The sequence below is a fragment of the Dermacentor variabilis genome, chromosome 6 (genome assembly GCF_050947875.1).
Source record: "Dermacentor variabilis isolate Ectoservices chromosome 6, ASM5094787v1, whole genome shotgun sequence".
NCBI lineage: Eukaryota > Metazoa > Arthropoda > Arachnida > Ixodida > Ixodidae > Dermacentor > Dermacentor variabilis.
This window is the reverse complement of record NC_134573.1, coordinates 75,757,170-75,772,257: the sequence shown is the minus strand read 5'-3', so window position 1 is coordinate 75,772,257 and position 15,088 is coordinate 75,757,170. Positions and strand designations below refer to the sequence as shown.

Sequence of the window (15,088 nt, the reverse complement as noted above, 5' to 3'; positions counted from 1 at the left end):
TCCGTGTGCTGTACGCTACCAAGCAACTTGCTGTTAAATAGCTGATTAGACCCTAAGCAAAGAACATCCCGTTTTGGATATCATCAAAAATATTTACCATAACAAAAAATGCATTCTTCAAATCGCCTAGTAAAAATACAATAATTGCGTCAATTCCATTCAAATTATTTAGGAAAACAACAAAAAATTTAATTAACGTGTCTCGCCCCCTTTAAGTTCGTCCAGCAGTCGTCTCATGAGAGCATTTAAGTTTTACACACATATTTGAATCGGAACGTAGCAATTCGGCGCGAGCTAAAGCTTCCTCATAAGCCACAGGCTGATACAGCAGCCGTTCCTATACGGCCACTGAAAAAAGGGCTATTGCGGTTGTTGTGTTTTAGAGGAGGCTGCAGAGTACGAAACGGGAACAGAATAAAGCATCGCTTACCTGAAAACTTTTTGACATAAAAGATGGTCGGGATGGCGACCAGCAGGAACAGGATCAGCGGAATCGATCCAATTAGACACCAATAATTGGCCAGTTTTTTTGTGATCATTTCCGCCGGTGCCCCGGCTCTGCATCGCCAAAGCAAAAATAAAACTGTAGTGCATTGCGAGTGGCTATCATCGTGCAAAAAAGAACATGCGAGCGAATTTCAGCTGAAATTTTGCGCGTTGCAGTGATAGCCCTCGCGAGATTTCAAGTGTACCTACATCCAGTCTTTTTATTTTCAGTTTTCAGTTATTATTGCGAGTGGCTATCATCGTGAAAAAGAGACCAGGGGAGCGAATTTACGCTGCCACGTCATTTCAGCTGAAATTTTGAGTGTTGCAGTGATATCCCTCGCGAGATTTCAAGTGTACCTACATCCACTCTTTTTATCTTCAGTTTTCACTTTCTATTGCGAGTGGCTGTCATCGTGAAAAAGAGAACAGGGGAGCGAATTTATGCTGCCGCGTCATTTCAGCGGAAATTTTGGGTGTTGCAGTGATAGCCCTCGCGAGATTTGAAGTGTACCTACATCCAGTCTCCCTTTTCAGTTTTCAGTTTTTATTGCGAGTGGCTGTCATCGTGAAAAAGATAACAGGGGAGCGAATTTATGCTGCCACGTCATTTCAGCTGAAATTTTGGGTGTTAAATTGATAGCCCTCGCGATATTGCAAGCGTACCTACATCCAGTCTCCCTTTTCAGTTTCAGTTTTTATTGCGAGTGGCTGTCATCGTGAAAAAGAGAACAGGGGAGCGAATTTATGCTGCCACGTCATTTCAGCTGAAATTTTGTATGTTACAGTGATAACCCTCGCGAGATTTGAAGTACACCTACATCCAGTCTCCATTTTCAGTTTTCAGTTTTTATTGCGAGTGGCTGTCATCGTGAAAAAGAGAACAGGGGAGCGAATTTATGCTGCCGCGTTCATTTCAGCTGAAATATTGGGTGTTGCAGTGATAGCCCTCCCGAGATTTCAAGTGTTCCTACATTCAGTCTTTTTTTTCAGTTTTCAGCTTTTGTTGCGAGTGGCTGTCATCGTGAAAAAGAGAACAGGGGAGCGAATTTATGCTGCCGCGTCATTTCAGCGGAAATTTTTGGTGTTGCAGTGATAGCCCTCGCGAGATTTCAAGTGTACCTAGATCCAGTCTCCATTTTCAGTTTTCAGTTTTTATTGCGAGTGGCTGTCATCGTGAAAAAGAAAACAGGGGAGCGAATTTATGCTGCCGCGTCATTTCAGCTGAAATATTGGGTGTTGCAGTGATAGCTCTCGCGAGATTTCAAGTGTACCTACATCCAGTCTTCTTATTTTCGGTTTTCAGTTTTGAATGCGAGTGGCTCTCATCGTGAAAAAGAGAACATGCGAGCGAATTTATGCTGCCACGTCATTGCAGGTGAAATTTTTGGTGTTGCAGTGATAGCCCTCATGAAATTTCAAGTGTACTACATCCAGTCCTCTTATGTTCAGTTTAAAAACTATGTTTCGTATCTCTGTTCCGCTTTTTCAGGTGTACTTACGGAATAGGCAGATGCTACTTCTGCCACCAACAACAATGTCCTGGTAGCTAATTAAAACTTTCGCTATTTGTTATTTTGTTATTCACTGAAGACCACATGTCGCAATTACGAAAGCAAACACGAGCATGCACATTGAATTCACCTTGATTTAGCAGAAAACACACGCCTAGCTCCACTCTCCAGATATGCGTACTTAACCCTCTGTGGTGTCATATATTGAGAACATAACTTATTGCTGGTTCCTGCCACTTACTAAACCAATTGTATTTCATTGTACAAGATTGAATTCGTTCATTTCAGGAACGAACGTGACATCGGTATGCTACCGTTTGGTAATATCGCACCATAATATAGTGCAAATCTGCGCTCATTACGGTCAGTATGTATGCACGGAATGCGTACCAATGGCCGTTTGTGGCAAACTCCAGCATTAAACTATAAAAAACCTATGACTACCAAATTCCGGTTGATATCATAGAATGCGTTTAGCATGCTTTCACGGGTATTTATGTGGAGCCACTTTGCTACACTGTGTGTTCTCGGTGACTTTATAGGTTTTATAGGTGGAGCATGATCGGTAGATTATTTGTTCATTTACTGTCCAAACCCTGCACGGGGTTCATAAACCGACCTTGACGAAGTGGTGGTCGATGTATCGAACTAGTACCGTTTGCCCCCTGCGTACTGGTTAGCATGGCCGCCTTTGTTATGCGGCGATACCTTCGGCGTCGGCGCACGAGAATAGTTAGTCACGCTAAATCTGGGTGAACTCCCAGAGAATGCTGAACGCACACAAAAAGTTGGACTGCATTGATTCAGAGAGGAGTGAAACAAGCTGGGACATTGGAGAAAAAAAGTCCGAACGTTAGAACCACTGACTCACCATGTTACCAAGCGGTCAGAAACACAAGTGTGAGTGCCTAGTTTTTGTGGTAGAAGCGACGCTTTCAAACAGTTCGTGCCAGTATTTATGATTACTGCCATCTCGTACAGCATTACATAATTCGTGCAGCTATCTGCATATATGCGTGCTTTCGTCAGCGGGCTATTCCCGCCTTCACGATAAAGCGAGTTGGCGTCCTTGGAACGTTCGAGGTAGCCCTGGCCAAGAAGAAGTGCCGCTGGCGCGAAGGAAACCCTATATAATGCATAAAATTTCCAGCACGACCCGACTTGGGCGCATGACGAAATAACCGTACTCAACGAACGTCCACTGTACCCCCAATCTTACCGACAACTGACCGATCAACCCTGGCACCGGAGGGGCGCATGCATCCAGTATGCGCACTTGTCGCAATTGCCCAAATCCCTCTTCTCGCTGATCCTTCTTCACAATGGCTTACGAAGCCCAGGACACCCTTGCTCCATGATGCGCAAAACGTCATGCGACCTATCTGCCAACGCCATCAGTGCACCATGAGCGCGTGGCAGGCTCCTGCTGATTGACCACTTTCGTTGGCATCTCGACGAATCCTGACGACCATTACATGTCGTTCTTTGGTGCGTTGTGGTTCTCGAGGCGATGCTGACACTCCATTCTCTGGATGGTGTATACGAAGGTTGTTTTGATTGTCCAGGACGTTAGAACTTGCGTGCTACCAAAGAAACTCTCTCGAGCAGCTCATAGTCAGCCCGGCAGTCGCTGGGAAAGTGGCGCGTGTTTATGATCCGCATTGCTTTTTTTTTGCTTTATGCATATTCGCAGTGTTGTGAATCGCTCCTTTTGGAATTGTGCAGCTTTTTTTTTTAATTCCAAGCTTTCTTTGTCTAACGCTCCTTGGTTTTGTCTGGGTTGGTCGGCCGTTTGTCGGGTTCTTGCCCAGTAGATTGACATTTACTTTAAAAAAACAAATAGGCAAGTCCGGCGGCAAAATGGCAACTTCAACCCCACAGGGCAGCAGCCCAAAGCCATAACCACCAGGCCATAACCGCACGTGCTCTTCTCTCGGGTAAACGCCAACTAGCTCTTTGAGATGATCACGGCGTGTTGATGGATACGATTCCCATACTATGGCACACAACCTTAGCGGGGGATCAGGCAAGAAACGTGTCTGCACGTTGATTATGATGACGATAACCTCCATGTAATAGCACATGCCCACAGTGGGGAAGACTAATGGAGGGGTACACGCCTGTATAAGCCAATATAGAACATGCGAGCGCTAGTTTTGTTAAAGACGCGATATTTAAAAGGTAGCATTTCATTAAGAGCTCGATGAAAGCGTCGCTTCAGATGAATTCCAACGTGGGCTTTTTTTTGTCATAGCGAAGCTATTTATGGCTAGTATCCCGGGATTTATTTGTGGCGTAACGCCGACAGAAAACTATCATAATCCATGGTGCATACCCCCAAATACAATGACCTATATACCCCCGTAAAGCAGAGGCTACAAGCATTCAACAAAGTGAAACTCTGAAAGTGAAAGCAAAGTGAAAATTTTGGGCGTGTTGGTTGATTCTCGTAAATACTAAAAAAATGTTTCACGAGTCAACAACGCAAGAACAGGACGCACAAAGCGCTGACTTGCAACGCTCTTGTTTCCAAATCCGGAAGAACATACTTATATTAGCGGACAAGTAAATATCGAGCGCGAAAAAGCGAAGCATACGTGATGACGTAGCTTCTAAGATGCGCCATTTCTACCGTCGACGCGTAGATAGCTTAAATCCTTATCAGCCAATGTCAGCGACGTCATGTGCACAAGAACTGCTATCAGAATGTTGCAACGGAGAAAGACACTGACAATGTCCAATAAATTGTTAAAGTGCCTGAGCGTCAAAGGCGGAAGTGACACAGCATACCTTATCAATCTTTCTTTTCTTTTTTCGTGCTCGGTGTTTGCGTTTTTAGATTTTAGTTTTTTTCTTTCGTCATAAAGATCAGCGTTGTGGATGTCTTTTTATTCCGCCTTGTATTGCGCCGTTTATAGTTCATAATTATTCTGCAGTACCCCAACGCGCCTCTCATAGAGCCGACGCTCCTTTACTACTTCCAGTTGTTGCAAAAGCTTTTTCTTCCGGCACCTTTGCTTCGCAGATCATATCCACGTATCCGCTCGTTAGACGATCTGCTAACTCGCCATTGAAAAAATGAATTTAAGCACTACGTCGATTCTCTATGGAGGTATTTAGACTTACCAGCCGTTTCACACATTTCTTGTGTTAATTGCACGAAATACATATACTATAACCCATCACCAATAATGATTATCTGGCCCATTTATTTTGACTTATTGGGAACTATTGTAACGGGCGTTTTGTACTAAGTCAACAGACAACAGTTGACAAAAAAAACGTTCGGTAGTAACCATCAGCGATGATTGTCAATGTAAGTGAATGGAACGAACGAACGAACGAACGAACGAACTAGCCAGCGAGTGAGATGGCTAGCAAAAGAAGGAGCTAGCTGTAAAGAAAGAGAGCGATCGTTTTCCTCGGAGAGTTCGAGCAACTACGAAAACGGACGACGGCGCCAAAAAAAAAAAAAGAAAAACGCTATTCACGTTAAAACGTTGGCCATATTTCCACCGGTCATCTAGTTAGGACAGTATTTGCATAAAGTACATTCGACTGTTTCCTACAGAGCTCCGACATGGGTTCCAGCAATGCCGATCCTCTTCGCGATGTAGGAGCACCAAAAATAAAAGCCTCGCCGAGCTAAACATTCAGCTGCTCGCAGAGCAAGACGACGAATCGCATGACGAATTTTTTCGGTTCTCGGTCAAGCTCCCAGCTCGAAGGTCGCTCTCAGCAGAGACGTGGCACTCAGAATGAACCAGGACCCCGGGAATTCGACTTCCACCAGCCCAGTGTAGACTCCTAGGGCTAGAGGGCACTAGAGTGCTCGAAAGCAACCAGTCGAATTTCCCAATGGACAGAAAAACGCCTATAGGCACATTCCGGACGCGCAATTTTTCCCAGGGCTGTGATCCATTTCGCGGAGCGGGAATATTCGAGGGCTTCGAATAACGGATCAAATATTGCCCTTTTCGACTCGCCTACGAATCGAATGCTGTTTGTCCGTTCCTGCTATATGCAACGAACGCTTCATAACGCGCGATATAATGACAAGCCTTCAAGCTTTGTCGATATACTAGAACATGAATGCTGTTTCATAGAAATCATGAAAACGACTGTTCAATATTCGAAAACCATTAAAAGTTATTATATGTTCGAATCGCCTCACTTCCGGCACTATTCATCAATTCGTACTCCATTTCGACTCAAATCTTAATATTCGCGCACCTCTGTGACAATGGTGCTTCCCCTAAAAATTAAAGAAATATAGATGTCGCTTCTTATGCTGCAGCAACCTCGCCAGCTATACTTTTTAAACCCTTAGATCCACATTTTTTTTTCTGTTACTTCTTTCGAATGGCTTCTTGTGTAAGAGAATTCGAAAGATACGTACTATGCGAAAATATTACACTATATCTGTTCGACTTACCTATATTTTCTTTTCTTTTTCGTGCGTTCTCTTTTTCTATCTTTCTTTTCTTTTCTTTTTCTTCCTTCTTTGGCTGCTTGTTTGCTTGCATGATTGCCGAAGACAGCGACAGAGGAGAAAACCACAGGACAAGCGCTAACATCGAACTAAAGCTCATTCCGGACGAAAAGGGCGCACAGGCGTGATAGATAATATTATGATAGATAATAGATAATATTAAGATAGATAATGTTTGGTATTCTCGTGGCACAGGCGCCATAATTTATTTCGCTTTTGCGTTGTTGGTGTTTTACGTTTTTCGTTAGAAAAAGTGCGTTTCGTTGGCAGTAAACCTTGCTTTGAAGCTGGCGCATGTCCGTTCGTTGCCTCTTCATTCGTCGTCCTGCCTGCGCTATTAAGACAATCATTAAAAGCTACACACTCGTCCAAATTTCCGTTCTTGTAAGTGTGTGCTCCTGCCTTTGTTTGTTTGCTTGCCTGCTTGCTCGTTCGTTTTTCTGATATGCCTAAACCTTGAACTTTAATTGGAGATTGACGGATACCCGTACTCTCGAGTTTTGTTGATCTCGTCTTTCTCTTCGCACAACAGTCAACGCGCAACGTCACCGCGTGTAACAGATGCGTGTGCACTCACGGCGCTCCAGGTGGCGGTTCCACGCCGCTCTCCGCCGTCGACATCATCGATTCCTCGGCCATGTTCTGCGTGCGAGAAAAGTAAGACGCGCACTAAACACGTGAGTCTCTTAATACCCAATCACAATTCCACATGAACGAGATTTTTACAAACCCTTCACTTTTATGAGAAAAACACGGCGAATATACGCTTGGGCAAAAAAGAACAGTACTCGAGACGGCATTTGATTTTACCTTCGTAATGTAATTATTCAGTAATTGGTTTCCCGAACTATTCACAACCGAGGAAGAGGGGGTAGGCGGGAGGGGGAGAGGGAACTCATTTTAAACGTATAAAAACGCTACTATAATGAATGCGTTAAGTTTCCTGAACTTAAATCACAATTTGGCAGTAACCAAACTCAGCATCCCATAAATGATACGTTGTGCATCATGGGCTCAGCATCCTTAGCAGCGTAAATTAATTTCCCGTCAATCTCCAACAGAACACTACAGTTGGCGGTGGCCATAAACGCAACCATGGTTTCACAGCGAGCTGTCGCATCGCGATTACTGGTCGCAAACAACGCCACATTGTTAGATCAATAATTCATTGTAATGTTGCAGTAGTAAAGTATCGTGAAATATTTAATTTGCGATTGGGAACAAAACAGCCCGCCAACGTCATAAATGCACCGAAACAATAAAAGCTATGGAATGCTGTTGTAATCTACCAATTGGTTGTTTCTGAAAAACCGCTGCGGAAGCACAGACACCATGGAATTCACCGCTTTCGATATCCCTCCGCGGCAGCCGCATTCAGATGGGGCGAAATGCGAACGCGTGCCTCGTGGCCCGCTGCGCAGTTCATCAGTCAAAAGGAGCACGTGATAATTTCAACGCCCTTACGGGTGCGAGGAGCGGCTTCAAGGATCGCGAACACCTTCCTTATCGCCTGTAAGTAAATACCCAGCACATAGGGTGCCTCAAGGGTCAAACGACGAGTGTCGGTCCTTAGAAACTACCCCAGAGTGTTCCTTCTTCGTCCACCGTCGTTGTCGCGCCTTCACTTCAGACCATGCTTAACGCACACGCCCAACTATCCATCCCACCGTCCTTAAAGGGTGCTACGACTCGTCTCTGCGACAAACAATTCGTGTCGCCCGGCCAAGTCCACAGCGAAAGCACGGACGTGTTAAAAGACGCCGATAAACCCGCGACAGTTCGAAACCATCGGAATTTGTGTGCCGTGTTCGTACCTGACGTAGCTCGTGATCGATCGTGACGTAGCCTGGGTTCTGCCTGAGTTCCTCTCCAGTGCTGGTTAAAAATCCAGACCACGGTGCCAACAATACCCCCATATATGGTTCCAGCTGTCAGTTCCTATCAGCTGGCGTCAGCGAGGAATTCTTAACGAAGGACTGGGCTGAAAAACACTAAATAAGCTTATGCCGATAAAGTATTCTGTCAAAGTTATATTCTTGCGATTGCGCTGTAATTTATTCATTATCGTGCAAAGCATATATATATATATATATATATATATATATATATATATATATATATATATATATATATATATATATATATATATATAATTGTGCACCGAAGTCTCAGCGCAGGTACGTAGGCGTGACATCGTTGATTTCAACGTAGATTCGCATATTTGGGCAGTTCTGACTTAACAAAAATTAATCTTGAAGCAAGTATTTGTCTCCTATGCAATACAGTGCAGTTGACCGTTACGGATAAAAATAATTCGGCAGTTTCGCCTGAAGCGCCAACCGACAGCAAGCTGTATCATTGCCCTCGGGCTTGCTATACTTTAGATTAACGTCTGTTGTCCTTCCCGCACACACCAGTCTGTGAGATTCCGGATTTATAGGTGCCAAAACCACGAGTTGACTATATATAGGGCACGCCGTAGTGGAGGACTCCGGATTAATTTCGACCGTCTGCAGTTCTTTAACGTGCAACGAATGCAAGGTGCACGGGTGTTTCTTTGCATTTCGTCCTCCAAAATGACACACGCACACACACGCACACACGCACACGCGCACACACGCACACACGCACACGCACGTGAGAAAGCGCATTTAGTGTTGCAAATTGGCCTTCATATGCTTTATATGTTTAAACACTGTTTGATGATTAATGAGACGGGGAAAGAGTGTGGCGGCGGCGCTTGTGTCAGCGTAGTGCGGTGCCGCATTTTTAAAAATATATACGATTTCATAATGTATGCAGCCTCAACAGCTTCGCCGGTAACCCTTCCCCATATGAATGTTGCGGCCCCACGAATCTGTTAATAAAAAATTTAAATTATGGGGTTTAACGTGCCAAAACCACTTTCTGATTATGAGGCACGCCGTCGGGGAGGACTCCGGAAATTTCGACCACCTGGGGTTCCTTAAGGTGTACCTAAATCTAAGTACACAGGTGTTTTCGCATTTCGCCCCCATCGAAATGCGGGCGCCGCGGCCGGGACTCGATCCCGCAACCTCGTACTCAGCAGCTCAACACCATAGCTACTGAGCAACCATGGCGGGTACGATTTCTTTTTTTTTTTTGTACGAGAATGTTTCAGCCCAGCCTGCTGTTGGAGGTATCGCTAAACAAGGCGGCTGGCCAATAGCAGAGGCTGCTCGCTAAAGAAAACCTTTGAGAATGCGGCCCCTCGTTAGCAGCAATGCAAGTATAAGTGTGTGTGCAAACACCGCTCAAGCCAGCAGCAGACAGAACGCTTCCCGGGGGAGGGGAGGGCGGCATTCCGTAAGTATCCACCATGTGGACATGTCCAGTTCGTGTATTGTTCAAGTTCTGATTAGCTGGGAGCGCTCTGTCTCCTTCTCACGCGTACTGCAAACCCAGTCAATGGGAACTTCAGCAGCAGACAAATAGACATGTCCACCAGATGGACACTTAAACACTACCACCCCCTTAGTCTCCCATGTAAAGGCCGATTAAGCGGAGCGTGACGGTGACGACTACTTGGCTAGGCCGTTTTTGCAGCCAAAAGCACTGCGTGTTGTTCGCATCTCTGGTAGTGAGTTGTCCCTCTTTTTTGCTTCCTTCTTTCTTGCTTTCTTCTTTCTTGCTTTTATTTCTTCGGCTTGCAACTAGTCTTTTTAAGCCATTCGCAAGTACCAAGTCATTCTGAACAACGTCGAATTCCTACATTATGTCGAATGATGCAATGACACCGTTTTGAGCCAATCAGAGACATCAAAACACCGCCTTCTCGGCCAATCAGAGGTGACAAGATGGCGGCTCCAGTAACATGGTGCCGCTGTCTTGGAATGGCACTCCGTGTAAGAGAAAGCGCTGTGACCCTGCCGGGACTACTTGTACTAACACCTGTGCAGAAACACCACCCCGGGTATGCCTTTCGCTTCACTGCCACCGAAAGTGCGTTCGCGAGAATAGAGCGAGCTCGAGCCAATCTAAAGTAACCGTCGAAGTGAAGAATGCGAAAAACAATAGGCGCTGATGGAAAACAAGCGCGAATGCACGACGTGTCTGAATATCGGCGTACAGGCAAGAGAGCAATGACCGAGTGACGATTATTTGAGCGTTTGCGCGAACGCGTATCCTTCCGTATATTTACAATACTTGCCAAGTCGCGCTGCTTCGTGGTCCCCAAAACCATGGAATGTTCTACAAGAATTGCATGAGTGAACTCCGCCGCTGCAATCTTTCAGCTACCAAGGGAACAATGTATAACACATGGACTTGTCCAACCTTTGTGCTTGTGGCTTCAAAACGTTCTTCTGGCTTTAGTTTACACCCCTTATCTCCCTTTATTTGCCTAAATTTCTTAGCAATCTTCTTTTTTCCATACGTATGAAAGCAGTGCACTCCTGCACAGGTGGATAACGCTTGCGAATTGTTGCGGTTATTGCGAATTGTTGCGGTTAGACTAGGGCCCGTATTCACAACATATTCTTTCGCTAAAAGCGTTCGTGCCAGCCAATAGTGATGTAGCACATATTATTAGCGAAGACGATCAGCCAATGAAAAACAGCCTTTACCAACTAAAAGCTTTGTGAATTCAGCCTCAGAACATTAGGCAAAATGGCTATTTAGTTTTCTTACTTCCTTCCTATTTAACATAAATGCACAAACTATGTAGAACTAGGAATATTTTAGTCGCGCTTTTATTGGGTCTGTAAATGCATAGTTTAATCTTGGTGCCTCATTATATTTTGAGAGCCTAAGCTCAAGCAGCCGATTATTACCCGAAACACTTTGCCACTGTGAGAAAGGCTACAACTGCGTTACGCAACGATACGCTTGAAGGTTACTTAGCGTACTTAAACGTAATAAATTGGAAAGTTAGGTGAGTTTGTATACATTCATAATGGTAAATGCGCGAACAAAACGAAGACTGAGTGAAAGGACACAGGGCGAGCGCTGACTCACAACTGAGTTTACTGAAACACACACATCAAGGAATATAAGCGACACAGGCGACCACATGGTCAATCGAGGAACGCACAAGTAGGCCACATGGATACAGGGCATCTGCTATCGTGTAGGACTGTCTAGGTAAATAAATTCCTGCTGAGAAAGCGCGATTGAAGGTTTGCTAATGCACCACGTGCCCTTTCGCTCAATGTGGGCTGCTACGACGACTAATCTGGTGGATACATCAGTATGCTTAAGCAAAATTCTTGTCTCTTAGAGCAGAGGCTTACACTTACATTGCCGGCAATGGGCAGACACATGCGCATAATCGTTCTTGTCCAAAGGACAGTTCATGCTCCCTAAGTCTTACATTGATGCACCAGCCGGCTTGCCCTATGTACACTCGCCCACACTTGAGAGGGAAAGAGTACACCCCATTGGTAGTGCAGCCTACATACTTATTAACATGATCCACTTAGCATCTTACATTAGGATTACGTTCTGCTCCGCTTGCTGGCCTTTGTACCACCGGACAAATAGCGCTCAATATTCCAGGGGCCGAAAAGACAACCCTAACGACTTGCAGCGTTCTTCTGGCCAGGGGACAAGCGGTATACATATGGTACAACTACCACATTCTTCTTCCATGCTTTTTTCCTCAGGCCTCCTGCCTCTGAGTTTTTTACCCATTTTATCGACTTCTCACAGCTGCCCGTTATGAAGCTGCCCGGGTGCTGAGCTCCCTCCAGCTTGACTACCTGACGTGTGAAAGCATCACCCAATGCATGCCCACACGTTTTTACCAGGGCGGCCCGAAGTACAGCAATTCAAATGGCATTTTTTGACTATATTGGAATGACCTGAGGTGAAGTTCAACAGGGGCTTGGCATACGTCTGAAAAACGTAGTCTAAGGTCAAAGTATTGTGGTTAATCCTCTTTTGGTTGCTCGATGCAATTACGCGGACATTCGACGCATATACACGTTGTCGGCGCGTCCACCGCTTCCGCCATCGAAGCTGTTTCGCTATTGATTGTGCACACGCGGATGCCGAAAACGTATCCATAGACGCGCATTGGTGGCTGCAAAAACGACGTTTGCGTTTGGTTGCAGAAACAAGGAGGCCCAGCGAACGCACCGTCGCGCTACGCGTGGTTATTTCGACACGGGTGCGATCTTATAACGGCTGGGAAAGCGAACCGTTCGCTTGCAGTCGCGAGGTTGAACAAATCGCCATTCTGATCAATCACGCGAGGGCGAGCGAAGTGTTCGTTTTCTGAACCGTCATAGGGTTGCACCCGAGGGCAGATTGTCCACTTTCCGCTGCTGGCATGAGCATTGTGCGCACACCCACTTTCGTTCCGGCTGGGCAGCTTGCCGTGCATGTCACACCAAGATGCGCCCAGCGGTTTGAGGTACGGAGAGGAAACGTCAACCTACAGTGCTATCCAATGGCTGGGCGCTGCCACCAAGCCGACCGTTTTCCCGTCAGTCTTAGCTCGTGTTCACCTTCAATGTGCGATGCCTGAAACGACGCCGCCGGCGCTCATCACGGCCGCTCGTTATGGGACGCCTGTTAGCTGCCTAGGTGCTGTTCGTGGTGCGTACGAGCCATTGAGTTGCGCGTTGCGTCGCGCCGACACGTCGTACCCGCCCGTTGATATGAAATACCGTCAGAGGAGCTCGAATGCAACGCAGATCGAAGGCTCTGCTTCGCCCATCCGGCGTAACTGACAGTTTTCTTTTTTCTTCTATAGTTTTATGGCAATAACGCAACGCTACATATAGGGGCTGTAATCTCTACATATTCACTGTGCTTAACATTATTAAAAATTGAATTCTCGGGTTTTAAATGCGAGAACCACAACATGGATATGAAGCACGTCGTAGTGAGGGACTCTGGATTAATTTTGACCGCTGAATGCACGCTACGCGATAGTTTTTGCATTTCGCCCGCATTGAAATGCCATCGCCACGCCACGAATTGATGCCGCGCCCTCGGGCTTAGGTGCTTACCATAATCTTCGCCCTTTGTCGATTGTCAACTCAGACAGCACAGCGTCGCGCTTATCACTGAAATCGATCGCTGAATGTCACGGATGTTTAAGGAAGTGAACAGGAAAAAAAATGAACCGGCGCAAAATACTATCCATTGGCGGCTTCTTGTAAGGGTTTATTCCACCCCCCCACAATATTTTATTGAGAATCCTTGCAAAACATCGACCGGTAGCTTATTTTGCGCCCGATCCATTTGACTTGACTTTCATTTCTTATCCTTCCCGCCAAGCAGCTCATCTCAGCCATAGCGACCGTATCCATCACGCGAACGTTGATTTGAGGGTTAAAGATAGAGAGAGAGATAATTTAATTGAAAGGAGGCAGAGAGGTCGGAGGTCGGATTTGAGGGTTAAAATAATTGAAAATGAACTAGGCAGCTACAAAAAAAAAAGGGCGGGCCCAAGTTAGCGCGAGCAGAGGAGCCGGGGCGGCAACAGCGCGACAAAACGCGGTAGGGGCCGCAGCCTTACGACAGTGCATCGACCACCACCGGAGAACGAAAGACGAATGAAAGCAAGCGACGGTGACTCACTGTTTTTCGGGGTGGCAGGCGTCCCTACTGCAGCCCTAGAATGCCGAACGGAGCCGCGCGAGCTCGAGGCTGTTCCTCTTCTTCTGCCTCGCGATGGGCACGCACTCGCCCGAGTTCACCTTGTCGGCGTTGTTGATGCGGCACTAAATGGTGCTTACCCACGACCAGAGTTCTTCTACAAAAGATTTCTACAAAGGTGCGGAAATATTCGAAACTTGTGAATAACCAACGGAATACATATGCAAGCAGCATACATAGCCCATAGCATGTTTAATATGGCATATAGCGAAATATAGCTTGTTGAAGTAATATGTACTAAATCTTTATAAAAGCTCGCCTATCTTCGTGAGACTCATACAAAATACAAATCCGCCCAACCTTTGAATGAGCATCTATAGTTTCGAAACCTTTTCATAAAACCGATATCGGGAAGATTGAGTACGTACAAAAGAAAGCTGGTCATTTTATACACCGTAGCTACGATAGGGAGTTGTCACCTTCCTCTAACCCGTCTAATTTATTTATTTATTTGACCATACTGCAGCCAATTCTTTGGCCCTAGCAGGAGAGGCATTTTCGTAATTACGAACAAGCAATAACCGCAATAAATTCGCAAACAGCAAAAGGGGCAAAAGTAACAGCGCTAACACAATGAAGAAGCAATTTTCAACAAAAAAAAAGTAGAACAGACAGAACAGAACTAAACCAGCAGCAAATACGCACATTTATACAATTGCAAGTATCTATTGCTCACAATAGAAACGTTCCAGTTCTGCCGAAAATCTTCAGCCTTGATAACACTTGGTGGCAACTCAATCCACTGTCGAACTGTTCTAGGGAAAAAACGGTATTTGTAGAAATTAGTTTTCGCAAAAATAGGTCTCAGTGAATGTTCTGCTGTGTGCCTTGTTTTCCTAGTAGCAGCAGCTTGAACATAACTTGATTAAGATAGGGCGATTTTTCCGGATATAAAATTGTGAAGTAACAATAGTCGGTTTATTTTTCTACGTATCTCCAATGTTGTAATGTTATTACATTTCATCAG

The 15,088-nt window shown here is 45.5% G+C and overlaps 1 long non-coding RNA gene across 1 annotated transcript; it reads right to left on the bottom strand.

The window, feature by feature from the left end:
• Positions 1–436: 436 nt before the first annotated feature.
• LOC142584227 (uncharacterized) lies at positions 437–14,099 on the bottom strand. The gene is made up of 3 exons (XR_012828732.1): positions 14,044–14,099; positions 7,070–7,134; positions 437–558 (listed from the first exon to the last, which is right to left on the bottom strand). It is a non-coding gene; the product is annotated as an uncharacterized LOC142584227 (long non-coding RNA).
• Positions 14,100–15,088: the final 989 nt, after the last annotated feature.